This window comes from Lipotes vexillifer, unplaced genomic scaffold (assembly GCF_000442215.2).
Source record: "Lipotes vexillifer unplaced genomic scaffold, Lipotes_vexillifer_v1.1 scaffold831, whole genome shotgun sequence".
NCBI lineage: Eukaryota > Metazoa > Chordata > Mammalia > Artiodactyla > Lipotidae > Lipotes > Lipotes vexillifer.
Genome location: NW_006791661.1, coordinates 769,392 through 784,572, shown reverse-complemented (window position 1 = coordinate 784,572; position 15,181 = coordinate 769,392). Strand labels below are relative to the sequence as shown.

Below are 15,181 nucleotides of genomic sequence, written 5' to 3'. Positions count from 1 at the left end.
AAAGCACCAGGAAAGAACTCATTATGTCTTTTCAATAAATGGTGTTGGGAAAACTGGAACACTACATGTGAAGGAATGAAAATTAGAATATTTTCTTACACCGTATGCAAAAATATACTCAAAATGGATTAAATACTTAAATGTAAGAACTGAAAACATAAAACTCCTAGAAGAAAACATAGGCAGAACACTCCTTGACATTGGACTTAGTAATACTTTCCTGGATCTGTCTCCTCAGGCAAGGACAACAAAAGCAAAAGTAAATAAATGGGATTATATCAAACTAAAAAGCTTTTGTATAGCGAAAGAAACAATCAACAAAATTAAAAAGTCCACTTACTGAATGGGAGAAGATATTTGCAAAATATCTGATAAAGGGTTAATATCCAAAATGTATAAAGAACTTATACAACTCAATATCAAAAAAGCCCTAACCTGATTAAAAATGGGCAGAGAACCTGAATAGACATTTTTCCAAAAAAGACATACAGATGGTCAACAGCCACATTAAAAGATGCTCACATCACTAACCATCAGGGAAATGCAAGTCAAAACCACAGTGAGATATCACCTCACTCACATCAGAATGGCTATTATCAAAAAGACAAGAAATAAGACGTGCTGGAGAGGGTGTGGAGAAAAGGGAACTCTCCTGCACTGTTGGTGGGAATGTAAATTGGTACAGTTTATTCTACTACAGAAAACAGTATGGAGGTTCCTCAAAAAATAAAAACTAGAACTATCACACGACCCAGGAATTCTACCTCTGAGTATTTATCCAAAGAAAGTAAGAACATTAATTTGAAAAGATATATGCACCCCAATGGTCATTGCAGCATTATTTACAATAGTTAAGATATGGAAAGCAGCCTAAGTGTCCATTGACAGATAAATGAAAAAAGAAGATATGATATCTATATAAACATATTTAAATATATAATGGAATATTTCTCAACCATTAAAAAAGAATGAAATCTTGCCATTTGTGACAACAAACCTAGAGGGTATTATGGCTTAGTAAAGTAAGTCGGACAGAGAAAAACAAATACAGCATGATTTCCCTTATATGTGGAATCTGAAAGACTAAACAAATGAACAAATATAGCAAAACAGCAACAGATTCATAAACACAGACAACAAGCTGGTGGTTGCCACAGGGGGTGGGTTGTGGGGAGATGGGCAAAATACGTGAATGGGATTAAGAGGTACCAACTTCCAGTTATAAGTCAGGAGGATGTAATGTACAGCATAGGGAATATAGTCAATAGTCTTGTAATAACTTTGTATGACAACGGATGGTAACTAGATTGTGGTGATCATTTCGTAATGTGTAAAAATATTGAATCACTATGTGGCACACCTGAAATTAAAATGGTATTGTAAGTCAATTATAGTTCAATAATTTAAAAAACCTCCAACTTATACCAGAAAATACATACATTTATCTAATATATACATGTATTTATCCAATATATATGAATAGTTTCAAAACTATTAAAATAAAAAAAGAATATGACAAAGTTTTTTTAATAACAAATGTTATATTTACCAAAATTAAAAAACACAAACCAGTGGAACATATGAAATGAAAATAAGGTAGAGTAGATATGACAAAAATGAAAAGAAAAAGCTTTTAAAATAAATTAATTGGGCTTCCCTGGTGGCGCAGTGGTTGAGAGTCCGCCTGCCGATGCAGGGGACACGGGTTCGTGCCCCGGTCCGGGAAGATCCCACATGCCGCGGAGCGGCTGGGCCCGTGAGCCATGGCCGCTGGACCTGCGCATCCAGAGCCTGTGCTCCACAACGGGAGAGGCCACAACAGTGAGAGGCCCGCGTACCGCAAAAAAAAAAAATAATAATAAATAAATAAATAAATAAATTTAGATCCATACCTTACAGCAGATGGCAAAACAAATTCCAAACGAGTCAAAACTTTATTTAAGTAATATTCTAGTCCAAACTAGAAATAAATATTTGTGAGCTTTTTAGAGGAATATACATTTTTGCATGAGAGAAGAAATCACAACGAAAGTACTAACAGATTTGACAACAGAAAGATTAAAGCTGCCTCATATACAAAGAAAACTGTTAACTAAACAAAAGGGTACGATCAAAGAAGACATTAACTTCTAATATGACAGAGGTTAATATCTGAATTGTATAAGAGGTACATTGAAATTGATAAGGAAAAGTTTTGGTAATGGCTATAAGACTGTTGGAGATTTGAGAGGTATGAAGGAAATCTCAATTGGAACTACACTGCAAGAGAAGAGGAAAGGAAAGCCAGATTTAGAGTAAAAACATTGTTAATAAGAATAGCTAACTGGGCTTCACATCGGCTCCAATGAGCCTCATCTTCTGGTATTCACAACTTTGGTGAGGGGTCCCATACTGATCTATATAACCAATAGGTTATTACATTAATGACACTGTCTGACTTCTGAGGCTAGGTTATAAAAGATATTGTGGCCTCTGCCTTGTACTTTTTTGAGCACTTACTCTGGAGGAAAGCATCTGCCATGTTGTTAGAAAACTCAAGCAGTCCCGTGGAAAGGTCCATGTGGAGAAGAACTGAAGCTTCCTGTCAACAGCCAGCATCAGTTCACTCACTGTACAAAACTGGGACAAGGAGGATAAGAGACTTGCCCACGTTTACACAACAGGAAGTGCCAGATGTACAATTAGAAACCCAGAGTCTGTGTCCTTATCCACTACATGATACTGTCTCTTGATAGAAAATCAGGATGGAAAAGTACTAGCAATTGCATGAAATATAAAAATAACAACAAAAAAAAGAATGCTGAAATTCAGAAACCAATTTGATATGGGGGCATTAGGGAGGGCAAGGAGAGGGTTAAAAATGGATCTAATATTTCAAATATGCATAACAGGGAGGACATTAGGGTTGTTAATTAAGATGGTATCAGACATCAGCAGCTTAGGAAGTCAGGTGTGTTCACAAATGTGTGTGTGTGTGTGTGATCACTCACAGGGTAAAGTTTAGAGAGTAAAGTAGATACACAGGGAATGTAATGAGTGGACTAGTTTGGGAAATGCCTGATTTGAGTTTTCCCAGGCAAGGAGAATTCCAAAGAGGTTTCATTCCACTAACATATGATTAAAAGATGGCTTCTCTCAAATGAAAATATTTATACTACCCTCTTTCTGGAGATTAGACATTTCCTCTCTCCACTTCTTTTTGACCATATCTTATCTTTATCAGTCAGTCTAGGTATGGACAAAATCTAAAATTAAAAAAAAAAACTGACTCTTTAAAAAGAAATATCAATTAAGTAAAATCCAGTCAAATTAGGTCAATGAAATAAAAAATAATTAGACCAGTTGCTTTGCAATAACTGGAATACAAACGACTACTCTGAATGTATACCCTGTGCTTCATTAGTGTGTGAGAAAAAATATTCTAGTTTGAGAATTAATGTTTTCTCCATTTTTCTCTCATGGCTAGTAACCACTAAGAGAAATGTTAGTTTTTTATTTTTTTGTTCCACAAATGTATGTGACTGTATTTCATTTTAATATGTTAGCCACGTTAATAAATAAGATTCTCTCTATGGGGATCTATGAAAAGGTAGATGTCACAGGTGTTATTTTTGAAGAGTCCTGTATGTATTCATAGCTGTTTAGTTGTAATGCACTGCTGCAGGTAATAGCCAAGAAAATTCAGCATAATGCTACAACAAAAATTCCCAAGAAACCAGCAAAAGTGAAATTGGACAAATCCTAATACATAATGTATACACTACAATAACCTATTGCCGTGTGCTTGCAAATCTGAATATGTCACTTGGCTTGTCTTTGTGTTTCACTAAAACAAAATTAAAAACTCACAGACTCCCTGGGGAGATTTACATTTACCATATACAAAAATGCTCAAGGGAAGGTTGAATTCCTTTTATGATAGACAAACAAAATTTACCAAACAATGGCCAGCACAATGTAATTAACCAAACTACTGGTAATGAATGGATATTCTTGTTCTACCATCCTGCCTTGATTTACTGCCAATCTCATGACTTACTGCCATTTCTTAGTGCCACGCCATTTTTGTTCCTATGTCACTTGCATAGAAGAAAAAAATCAGATTCTAAAAATCAATATGTTGCTGAATCCTGAACTTATCTTCAGTCGCAGCTGTTTACTGCTTCTGTATTTTATTAATAGTCACATTTTATTTCTAACTGGACCCTAATGCTCACTATGCAGGTAACAGGCTCCTTAATAGGCTATACTCATTTTAGGCTTCTTAAACTTGTATATTCTTTGTCACTGTGTGTTGTCTTAATCAGGTATCTCCTCATCTGGACACCAAACATAATAGTTTTCATTATAGAAACCAACAAGCATCATGATCCAAAGCACTGAAGCTAGTTCTTCAGGAGTTAATTTGAAAATAGTTCTTTTGAATATAGCAAATGGATTTCCTTGTATTTTATATTTTATACACTAAATATATAAATTTATAAATATGTATTTGATTTTCTCTTGATATGTTTGTCTCAGAATAATTTTAATTTAAAAAGAAGACACAATTTTTAGTTGTTTCATAAAGCTTCTTACAGTTTTTACATTGTGCAATAACTATATAGCTATGAAACCTGACTGGAAAATCTCATGAGAAGGAATGAATGAGGGTACTCAAAGGGTTCTCTGTCTGCACACCTGGCCAGTCCCCAGAGCATACAGCCGATTCAAAGCTGAACAAACAATGCCACAAAGTGACACGCTTTCTACAAAGCTTTTGTCAAATTCCATTCAGGCATAAACCTCCAAATACCTCAAAATTAAAACAAAAGAACACACAATTCTACCAAAAAAACAAATAGCATGTATTAAAAAGTTAAATATGGACTTAACATATGACCATAGGACTCAACAACTTCACTCCTAGGTATCTTCTCAAAAGAAATGAAAACACATGCCCGCACCAATACTTGTATGCAAATGTTCATAGCAGCTTTATTCTAAGTGGCCCAAAAGTTGAAACAACCCAAATACCCATAATAGGTGAATAAACAAAATGTCTTATACCTACACAAGGAAACATTATTCAACAATAAAAAAGAGCAAAATCTTGATACATGCTATAACACGCATGAACCTCAAAAACACTGAAAAGAAGCCAGACACAAAAGACCACATATTTATATGATTCCATTTACATGAAATGTCCCCAAAAAAAGAGCAAATATATAGAGACAGAAAGTAGATTCAGGGTTGCTTAGAGCTGGGGAAGGTGGAGGAATAGGCAGTAACTAAATACACGTGAGGTTTCTTTTGTAGGTGATGAAAATGTTCTATTATTAGTTTGCAGTGACAACTACATAAATATACTAAAATCCATTGAACTATACACTTAAACGTGTGAACTTTAGGGTATACAAATTATATTTCAGTAAAGCCATTAAAACATAAAGTATAAACATAAAACTAACACTACTATGGTTATTGAAATTCTGTAATCTACATATGGTTCAGATCACAGAGAGAGGTGGCTTAAACATAGAAACTGTGGTTTAAGTTTATGTTTATCTTTAAGTGACTGAAGTTAGTTCCTCTTTAAAGATGTTTGGTAAAAGAAGATGTATAGAAAGCTAAGGGAAGTAGAAACATAGGGGCACAAAAGAAGGCCAGATTCAGGAAGACCAAGTGCACCTAAATCACAAGAACGAGCCTTGTGACTCCATATGCAGACCCATCACTTTTATATACCCTCATGGAGAGCAACTAGAAAATCTCTTTAGGAGGGAGGTTGGCATAATGTAATACCATATAGGGTTTTGGTGTGTGTTTGGTTTTTAAAGTGAATGTGTGTAGCATTTGTAAGATATTAGAAAGAAAATTTTACCTGTATCTCATTGCTTTATATGCTACATTTGCTGAGGCAGAAATTTGAATCGGCTCTGCTGATTGACACACAGTAGACATTCAACAAATATTTGTTATATAGAGGAATAAAAGAACTATTGTACTATCTATACATTGAAACATTAAACATCCACGATATATTATCATTCAAGGGCAATGGGGCATGGGCTATGAGAGAGAATTTGGAGGAAAAGCATGTTTGGAGTATGGAGTGGGAAATAAAGAGGCTGGTCTTGGACACAATGAATTTAAGAGGACCTCACCCCGAGGAACTGGAGCTGTCCAGCATGCATCTCAGTGTAGGATTCTGGACTGCAAACACAAATTTGGAAGTTTTCAGTGTAGTTTAACTCATGGGTGTCTGTGACTTAAAAATCAATAACAAATCAATTTCTTTCAAATAATATACAAAATATTCCCAAGTAGTTCAATTTTTGGCTCTGATTTTAAATCTGATTAAAAGCCTACCAAAATCGTCAAACATAATGCATTTTCTTTGAGAACAATAGTAGCTGTAAACAAAGCTGCCTTTGTTGGCTCAGAGAATATTTGCTGTTCTCTCCAATTACTTTCAACCATGCGAAAGTCTCTTTGAGACAGACTCACCCTGCAGTTATTAATTTCTCCTAATATCACTTGGTTACTTTTCTACAATATATTCCTTTTGAGGCACCCACAATCTGAAAATATGAGTCAATCCACAGATGAACTAGTAGGAAAAAAGAAAAAGAGTATAACTATTTTCCTTTATTAAATGTTTATTTTTTCTTTTTTTCTTTCTTTCTTTTTTTTTAAGAAGGTGTTGGGAGTAGGAGTTTATTAATTTATTTATTTTATTTTTGCTGTGTTGGGTCTTCGTTTCCATGCGAGGGCTTTCTCTAGTTGTGGCAAGCAGGGGCTACTCTTCATTGTGGTGCGCGGGCCTCTCACTACTGCGGCCTCTCTTGTTGCGGAGCACAGGCTCCAGACGCGCAGGCTCAGTAGTTGTGGCTCACGGGCGTAGTTGCTCTGCCGCATGTGGGATCTTCCCAGACCAGGGCTCGAACCCGTGTCCCCTGCATTAGCAGGCAGATTCTCAACCACTGCGCCATCAGGGAAGCCCCCAAATGTTTATTTTTATTCAATGTAAATTCACTCATTCTTGCTGTGTAGCATTTGAATATTCATTTCATTTGTAGGGCTGTTAAAATATTGTCAAACAGGGGTAGATAGATTATGAGGGGACAAAACCACGATCTGGAGTCAAGTGAAGCTTGACTTAAATAATAGCTTTTCCATTAACTAGCTTTATGATCTTGAGTAAATTACAAAATTTCTCTGAGATTCAGTTTCTTCATCCATAAAATTTAAATTTATTTATGTCCCCAGTAGGGTTTTGGTGAGAGCTGCATAAGATAATATATATAAACCCAAGTAAACTGATTGCTGACTTTATCCTTAGTAGATGGTAGGCAGGATAATTATGGAGATGTCTTTTAATCATACCATTGTTTTCCACATCTAATGAGATCTTAAATCAGATAAGACATTATTCAGATGTATCTCCCACAAAACTTCAATGTAGCCAAGTTTTTTGGAGCAGCTTGAAATGTGTTTTTTTTTCCTACTGTCCTCTGTGTGTTATTTTGCACTAGTCTTCCCTTTTGATCTTAGCTGCTTTTAGAAACTCACTGCTTACTTACTTGAAACTACTCTTTTTTGAAGCAAGGATTTAAATTTTAAGAAAATATATAAGGAAAACAGATGATAGTATTAATATATATATATAGTTATTTAAAATAGACAAATTAATCACTTATAGAAAACACCAAACATTCTTGAACATAATGAGGTCTTCCAGCTGTAGTTCCAGCTCTACTGGTAAATATGTAGTTTGGGGTCAATTTTTTTTTTTTTTTGAGTTTCATAAAGACTTTTTTTACTGGCTTTTTAAAATTGAAGTATAGTTGATTTACAATGTTTCATATGTACAACAAAGTGATTCAGTTTTAAATATATATATATATATATTCTTTTTCAGATACTTTTCCATTATAGGTTATTAAAAGATATTGAATATAGTTCCCTCTGCTATACAGTAGGTCCTTGTTGTTTATTTATTTTATATGTAGTAGTATGTATCTGTTAATCCCAAATTCTTAATTTACCCCTCCCCCCATTTTCCCTTTGTTAACCATAAGTTTGTTTTCTGTGTGTGTGGGTCTATTTCTATTTTGTAAATAAGTTCATTTATAGCCATTTTTTAAGATTCCACATATGAGTGACATCATACGCTATTTGTCTGACTTACTTTACTTAGTACGATAATCTCTAGGTTCATTCATGTTGCTGAAAATGGTATTATTTCATTCCTTTTTATGGCTGAGTAATATTCATTTATATATATATATATATATATATATATAATCTCACATCTTCTTTATCTATTCATCTCTCGATGGATATTTAGGTTGCTTCCATGTCTTGGCTATTGTAAACAGTGCTGCTATGCACATTGAGGCGCATGTATCTTTTCAAATTAGAGTTTTCGTCTTTTCCTGATATATGCCCGGGAGTGAGATTGCTGGATCATATGCTAGCTTTATTTTTAGTTTTTTAAGGAACCTCCATACTGTTTTCTATAGTGGCTGCACCAATTTACATTCCCACCAACAGTGTAGGAGGGTCTCCTTTTCTCCACACCCTCTGCATTTATTATTTATTATTTGTATGATGGCTATTCTGACTGGTGTGAGGTGATACCTCATTGTAGTTTTGATTTTCATTTTTCTAATAATTAACATTGGGGTCAAATATTGAACCACACACACACACACACACACACACACACACACATCACATCTTCTTTACCCATTCATCCATTAATGGGCATTTAGGTTGTTTCCATATCTTGGCTACAGTAAAGAATGCTGTGCTGAACATAGAGGTGCATGTATATTTTCTTTCTTTTTTTTTTTTAAAGAAGTTATTTTATTTATTTATTTATTTATGGCTGCATTGCGTCTTCGTTGCTGTGTGGGCTTTCTCTAGTTGTGTTGAGAGAGGGCTACTCTTCGTTGTGGTGCACAGGCTACTCATTGCCGTGGCTTCTCTTGTTGTGGAGCACAGGCTCTAGGCACACAGGCTTCAGTAGTTGTGGGATGCGGGCTCAATAATTGTGGCTCACGGGCTCTAGAGCACAGGCTGAGTAGTCATGGCACACAGGCTTAGTTGCTACGTGGCATGTGGGATCTTCCCGGACCAGGGCTCGAATGCATGTCCCCTGCGCTGGCAGGTGGATTCTTAACCACTGAGCACCAAGGAAGCCCCACATATATATTTTTCAATTAGTGAGTTCTTACTCTTTTGATACATACCTGCCCATAAAAAAAGATGAAATCTTGCCATTTGCAGCAACGTGGATGGACCTTGAGGGTATTATGGTAAGTGAAATGTCAGAGGGAGAGAGATAAATACTATGTGATTTCACTAATTTGTGGAATATAAAAAGCAAACAAACAAGCAAAACAAAATAAATGAACAAATCAAACCAAAGCACAGACAGAGATATAGAGAAGAGAGTAGTGGTTACCAGAGGGGAAGGGGCCGGGGGGAGCACACTGCATGGTGTACAAAAGTAGAAATATAAAGTCGTACACATGAAATTTGTGTAATGTTATACACCAATGTAACCTCAATAAAAAATAAATTAAAAGTATTTAATCCTTTGGAACCTATCATTTTAGCTCCATCTCCAAAATAAAGTAATCAGATTAGAATTTAGGTCTCCAGGAATGTATTGGTTATTGCTATTTTAAATGAGAATTTTAGATCTGGGGCTTTCATTTTGATGATTGTACCAAAAAATGAATGTAACCATAATCTGCATCATCAGGATGACCACTTGAATATGGTCACCTGATTTCAATCTTTATGGTCACCATGGTAATGCTACTTCACTTGGTGAGGGCTAGGAAGGAGGGAAAGAACCAGATGTATATAAATGATGCATCCACAACAAGGAAGATTAGACATCATCACAGCTCACTGTACCAATGAAAGTTTGGCTAGAGTTTGGGAGGAGAAAAACAACAGAATAATTGAGTTAATATATGACCTGTGGCAATAAACATGTCAAACTTGAACCTGTTCTTGGCAGTTAGTACCATAACCTTCTGTCACGTTAATGCCAGTTATTTCATTATTCTCTGGCCTTGTCATTTTGCTTATACCATTTCATTTATAAATGAGTTTTAGGCTCTTGGGTTAAGATCTGTAAACATAAACAGCTTTGTTTTCGCTCTGTACAAATTTAAATAACATTTTATTAAATATAATTTCACATTTGCCATTCTAGAGAACTTTGTCCTTTAAAAGGAGGTTGGTACTTTTCTGAAGTTTGAGGAACACTGAACTAAAATTTTTTCAAGATCTCTTTCACCTCTAAGTAGCAGCTCCCTTTAGGGGGAATGATTTTCTTGCCTTCTTCTAAATAATTCACAGAAGACTCTTGGGAACCACATAAGCTTGCTTTCTTGTGACTCCTTCCTCATATCTTGCTGATGAGATTGTAGATACCAACACTGATGTAAAATAAAGTGAAAACTACAAAAAAATGTTACAAAATGCTCACAATGTAATTAAGTAGATTTATTAATATAGCTAATATAATTAAATGTATTCTAGAAACTTCTGACAACACATAGATTCCACGGCGCCACAGCTCTTAGGCTCCACACACACCCTTCCTTCTTTCTGCTTAGTTGGCTCTATTGTCCAAGAAGAGTTCAGTAGTAACTTCCTCTCCAAAGACTTTTCTGTGCCTCACCCATCCCGTCCACATAAAGCTTAGGATCAATTTCTCTTTGCTCACAAACTTGTACCACTATAGTAGCACCTATCACAACTCCTTATGTGTATCCTTTCCATGTCATTTCTGTCACTCTTGTACGAGATTTCTCATGACAAGGAGAGGGAGGAGGGAGCATGCTAATTCAATGGAATCACATTTCTAATAACTAATAACTAATGGAATGAGAGGTTAAAATAGAAATAAAGTTTCTTATATAAAACAAAGTAAAAACAAACAACCACAAATCTGTCCATCTACCTCTCCATCCAACTGAAGTTGTGGTAGACTGAGATTCATGAGGAAATTAAGCCTGTAGCAGAATTTAAGATACGAGAAGTCTTTTAGGATGGGGATTGAAAGGATAAAATGAACTAGGAGAAAAGCAGCTGTTAGAGGGATCCTAAGATCAATATCCTTTCAAATCTGCCTTGCCCTGACTACCTCTGAATTTTCTACAGTGTTGAACTTTGGGGTTTTAATCCTGATAATACTGAATAGTCATCATGTAAGAGTTCTAATGCAGAAGCACGGCTGGTTTTAATGGTCCACTGGTCCAGTGGATACAAGTGTATCCACTGGATACAATTTATCCACTTTGCTTGTGGATAAAGTTCAAGGAGATAAACAGTGAGCCAGGAATGGGAGGTCCAGACTTCCAATATCCTCCAAGTAAGGAGAAACATTTGTGTCACTTTAGAAGATGGAGATGGACTGCTTGCCACAAAAAGAAGAAAGGGGAGAATGTTCTGTTTATAATCAAGAGATCTCCAATTAAGGAATCAATGTTGGGATTCTTTATACTGACTGTCTGCTGGTGAGTGGTTCCTGGATCGCTGAGGTTAGAATCAGAGCCATCTGAACTTCACTAGGTCTATCTACTTCTCAGTCATCTAGAACACTGAGACTGCCTACCAGACCCCTAAATACAACCTGTAGTCTATTTGCCTCAAGTTGATAGGAAAACAGAAAAGGGAAGCTTATTTACTACTCATCTGGCCCCTAGGAATTGGTATAAATGTTCTTCCTCTTCTTTCCTTTTTCTCTTAACAGCCATGGAAGAAAAACAGAATCTCATCCCACTGATACTAAAATAGCCAATCTGTTACCATTTTTAAGATCTGACTGTGTTTGCTTTCTAATGTTTCCCTAATTGTAAATCCTTCTATACTTTATGCTATTTTATAAATGTTATCAATACGTAAAACATAAAAATAAGGTTTTTGACATGCTTGACAATACCTCTTCCACTGAGTTCAAATTCAAGGGAAATAAATATCTGATAACATACAAAGGAGCTGCAGAAGGATGGCGGAAAGTGAGACTTGCTGACCACACACAGAGATGAGAAACTTTGCAGGTGGCAACAGCACAATCTAGTTCTAAGTAGGACTCTCAAGAAATAGGTTCTTTGAACCCCAGTGACAAAGAAAATCTCATCAAGTTGGATTTCACACAGACATGGGGCTGTAATTTAGCTGAGGCAAACAGCAGGGGAAGTCATTTCCTTGCCTACTTCAGTTGAGAAAATGATTCCTCTTTTCCTGTTTATGGTTTGCCTTTTCTCTTTTGCTTTTGAAGACTGAATGAAATATAAAGTAGAGATTGTATCTATCTGTGAAGAAAGGTAAAGACGTACTCAGTGAAAGAGGCTGGAAGAAACACTTCATTTAGCTTCTCTGGGGCCTAATCTAGACTAAGAGATCTAAGATCACAATTTGCTCTACTGCTGGGAGAGAGATTGCTTAGCAGGTCTTCTTTAAGTACTGAAAACAATTGCACAGCTCCAGCCCATGTGTCAGCATATGGAACTGTCCTCGGGTTGAATTCAAGCATGTGTAGGTCATGAGAATTTTCACTGATGCTCAATATTTGCACAGGTAACATCCGAATTAGTGGTTGAATTTTTTTTTTTAAGTAAAAAAGGGACAAAAACTACTACACAAGGTGACATCCTAAACCTCAACTGAGCTTTACAACTCATCCAATCAAATCAACATTCCTTTAAAAACCATTCTTTTATGATTAGTCCCCTATTCTGAAACCTTAGATGATTTCAAGATTCTAATCCTCAGCTTTTGTTTTTTTGTTTGTTTAGTTTGATCCTGGTAGACTTTTCTAAGCAGAACCTCTTAAGCTAGGCTAAAATACCTTGGCTTGTTCTTGACTCTACTTTGGTTGTCCTAATAATGTTCCTCTTATCTTACCCATCATCCATTTATCCAGTTCAAATAAGAAATAAGGGCAAACTTAACTCCACAGTAATATTTTCTCTCTTATCAGAGTTACTGAGTTGGTCAATAATTTGTAGGTTCCTAGGCTTTATCTCAGTCCTACTAAATTAAAATCTGAGGTTTGTCCTAAAAATCTGCATTTTAATAAACTCTGAAGTCTTAGATACACTAAAAATCTGAGAAACTCTGCTTGTAACCTCTTTAGAGAATTTGTCTTATACTGCTGGTGTGTGCCTGACTACTGAGTGTTTGATTAATAATTGTGTAAAATGAAATAAAATCACACACTAAGTCATTAAAAAGAAACACACTCCAAATATACACATTAATATATATAAAATAGGTAAACAACAAGGACCTACCATATAGCACAGGGAACTATAATCACACCTTGTAATAAACTATAATGGAAAAGAATTTTTAAAAGTATATATATGTAAATATATATTATATATATATATAAATCACTCTGCTGTACACTTGAAACTAACACAACATTGTAAATTAACTATATTTTAATTGAAAAAAGAAAAGAACCCCCCCACACACACACATACACAGGTATCTGAATCATACTAAAAAAACAGGGGACATTTGACTGAAGTTTAATATTTCATAAGTTGTTCATTCCTCCAACAAAAAATCAAAGTTAGTTAATTCTGATCTAACTCTAGAATTGAGATTTTTTTTCTGCCTTTCTTTTGGTTGGTCACATTGATCAGGATAAAATGAGGAAGCCATTTCTTCATTTCCCCTTCATGTGTATACATAGCACGCAAATCTATTGTACCACAGACTGGCACAATATTCTGGATTATCCAGGTACCTAAATAAAATAATGTCACCTAAAAATGCATATATTCTTTTATTGATAATATCTAGTTCCATGCTCCATTTTTGTCTTAAACTCAATATATTTTAAAAACAAAACCAAAAATCTTCACTGTCTTCCCAGTTAGGTAACTATGAGCACTGAAATACTAACTGCAGTAGATCCTAACTTTGAAATCATGACAAAAGTTATCATATACTGAGTGTCTACTATGTCCCCAGATACCAATACTAAATATTTACTAATTGTTACCTTATTAAAAACTCGTAAAAATTCTATGAAATACAGAACCGTTAATACCACCATTTACAGATGAAGACACTCAGGTTAGGAAGGCTAAGGAACCTGCCCAAAGTTATACAGCTAGTAAGTCCTGGAGACATAAATTGAACATATGTTTCTTTGACTTTAAATTCAGAGCTATTAATCCTTTGGCAACACAACAAAGTCAGTCCTCCAATCAAGAATCATCAATGGGGATAAAAATGTAATATTAATCTCTGAGCCAAAAATATTAAAAATAATCTGAAATAAATGTGGTTTTGAAGCTTCTGAAATTAAACTAAAACAGAATGTTAGAATAAAAAAAAAGTCACACATTTACGGTTATGTACTTTTATGAGTATATGATATATTTAATAATGAAAAGATGTATAAGAGAGAAATACATTTTACATCCTCTTTTATATATTCTACATTAAGTTCATATATGCAACTGAAATCAAAATTTCATGAAATAATTAAAAAAAATCATCAATGACTTCATGTCCTATACCAGGGGAACAAAAAACCTTAAGATTTACAGTGATCTGGCTGCTTTTTGTTAATTTAATCCTTATTTTCACCAGTCTTCCACAGGGGTCCGCCACACTACCAGGCCATTATCCTTAAAGTTCCTGCTGTGGCTCAGTGATCCTCTGTCTCCTTTCTTCACGTGTTTTCCCTAAAGTGGTCTTCTGAAATGCATTTCCTGCCTCTCTTCCCATAATCCCACTGTCACTCCATCTGCATGCTACCTTCCAGGTCATGTCTCTAACCACACACAGTTTAATACAGTTTCAATCAGAGTTAACATCCTTTCTTTAGCTCCCATAGGTAATAGTTTCATATAGCTTACATTCATATTTTATCTAAAATAAACTCTTATCCATTGAAATCAGGGTCTATGGATTCACAATTTGTCTTTTTACCTGAAAACAGAATATTAACCTCATAGAAAGCTCTGAATAAATTCTTACTGTTTAAGTGAATAAATGAGAACTAATTTTAAACATAATAAAATATTACCACATGAATTTTCTAGAAATTTTACATTGGTTTAAGTCACTTCAAAATAGTAGGAAAGAGATTAAGCACATATTTTTTCAATACTTATTAAGATGTTTGACAGTTCAGCTTCAG

General features: G+C 35.1%; 1 protein-coding gene across 2 annotated transcripts in view; it reads right to left on the bottom strand.

Moving 5' to 3' along the window:
- Window positions 1-15,181, bottom strand: part of KCNIP4 (potassium voltage-gated channel interacting protein 4) — a 971,743-nt gene that overhangs the window by 350,783 nt on the left and 605,779 nt on the right. The window lies entirely within an intron of this gene.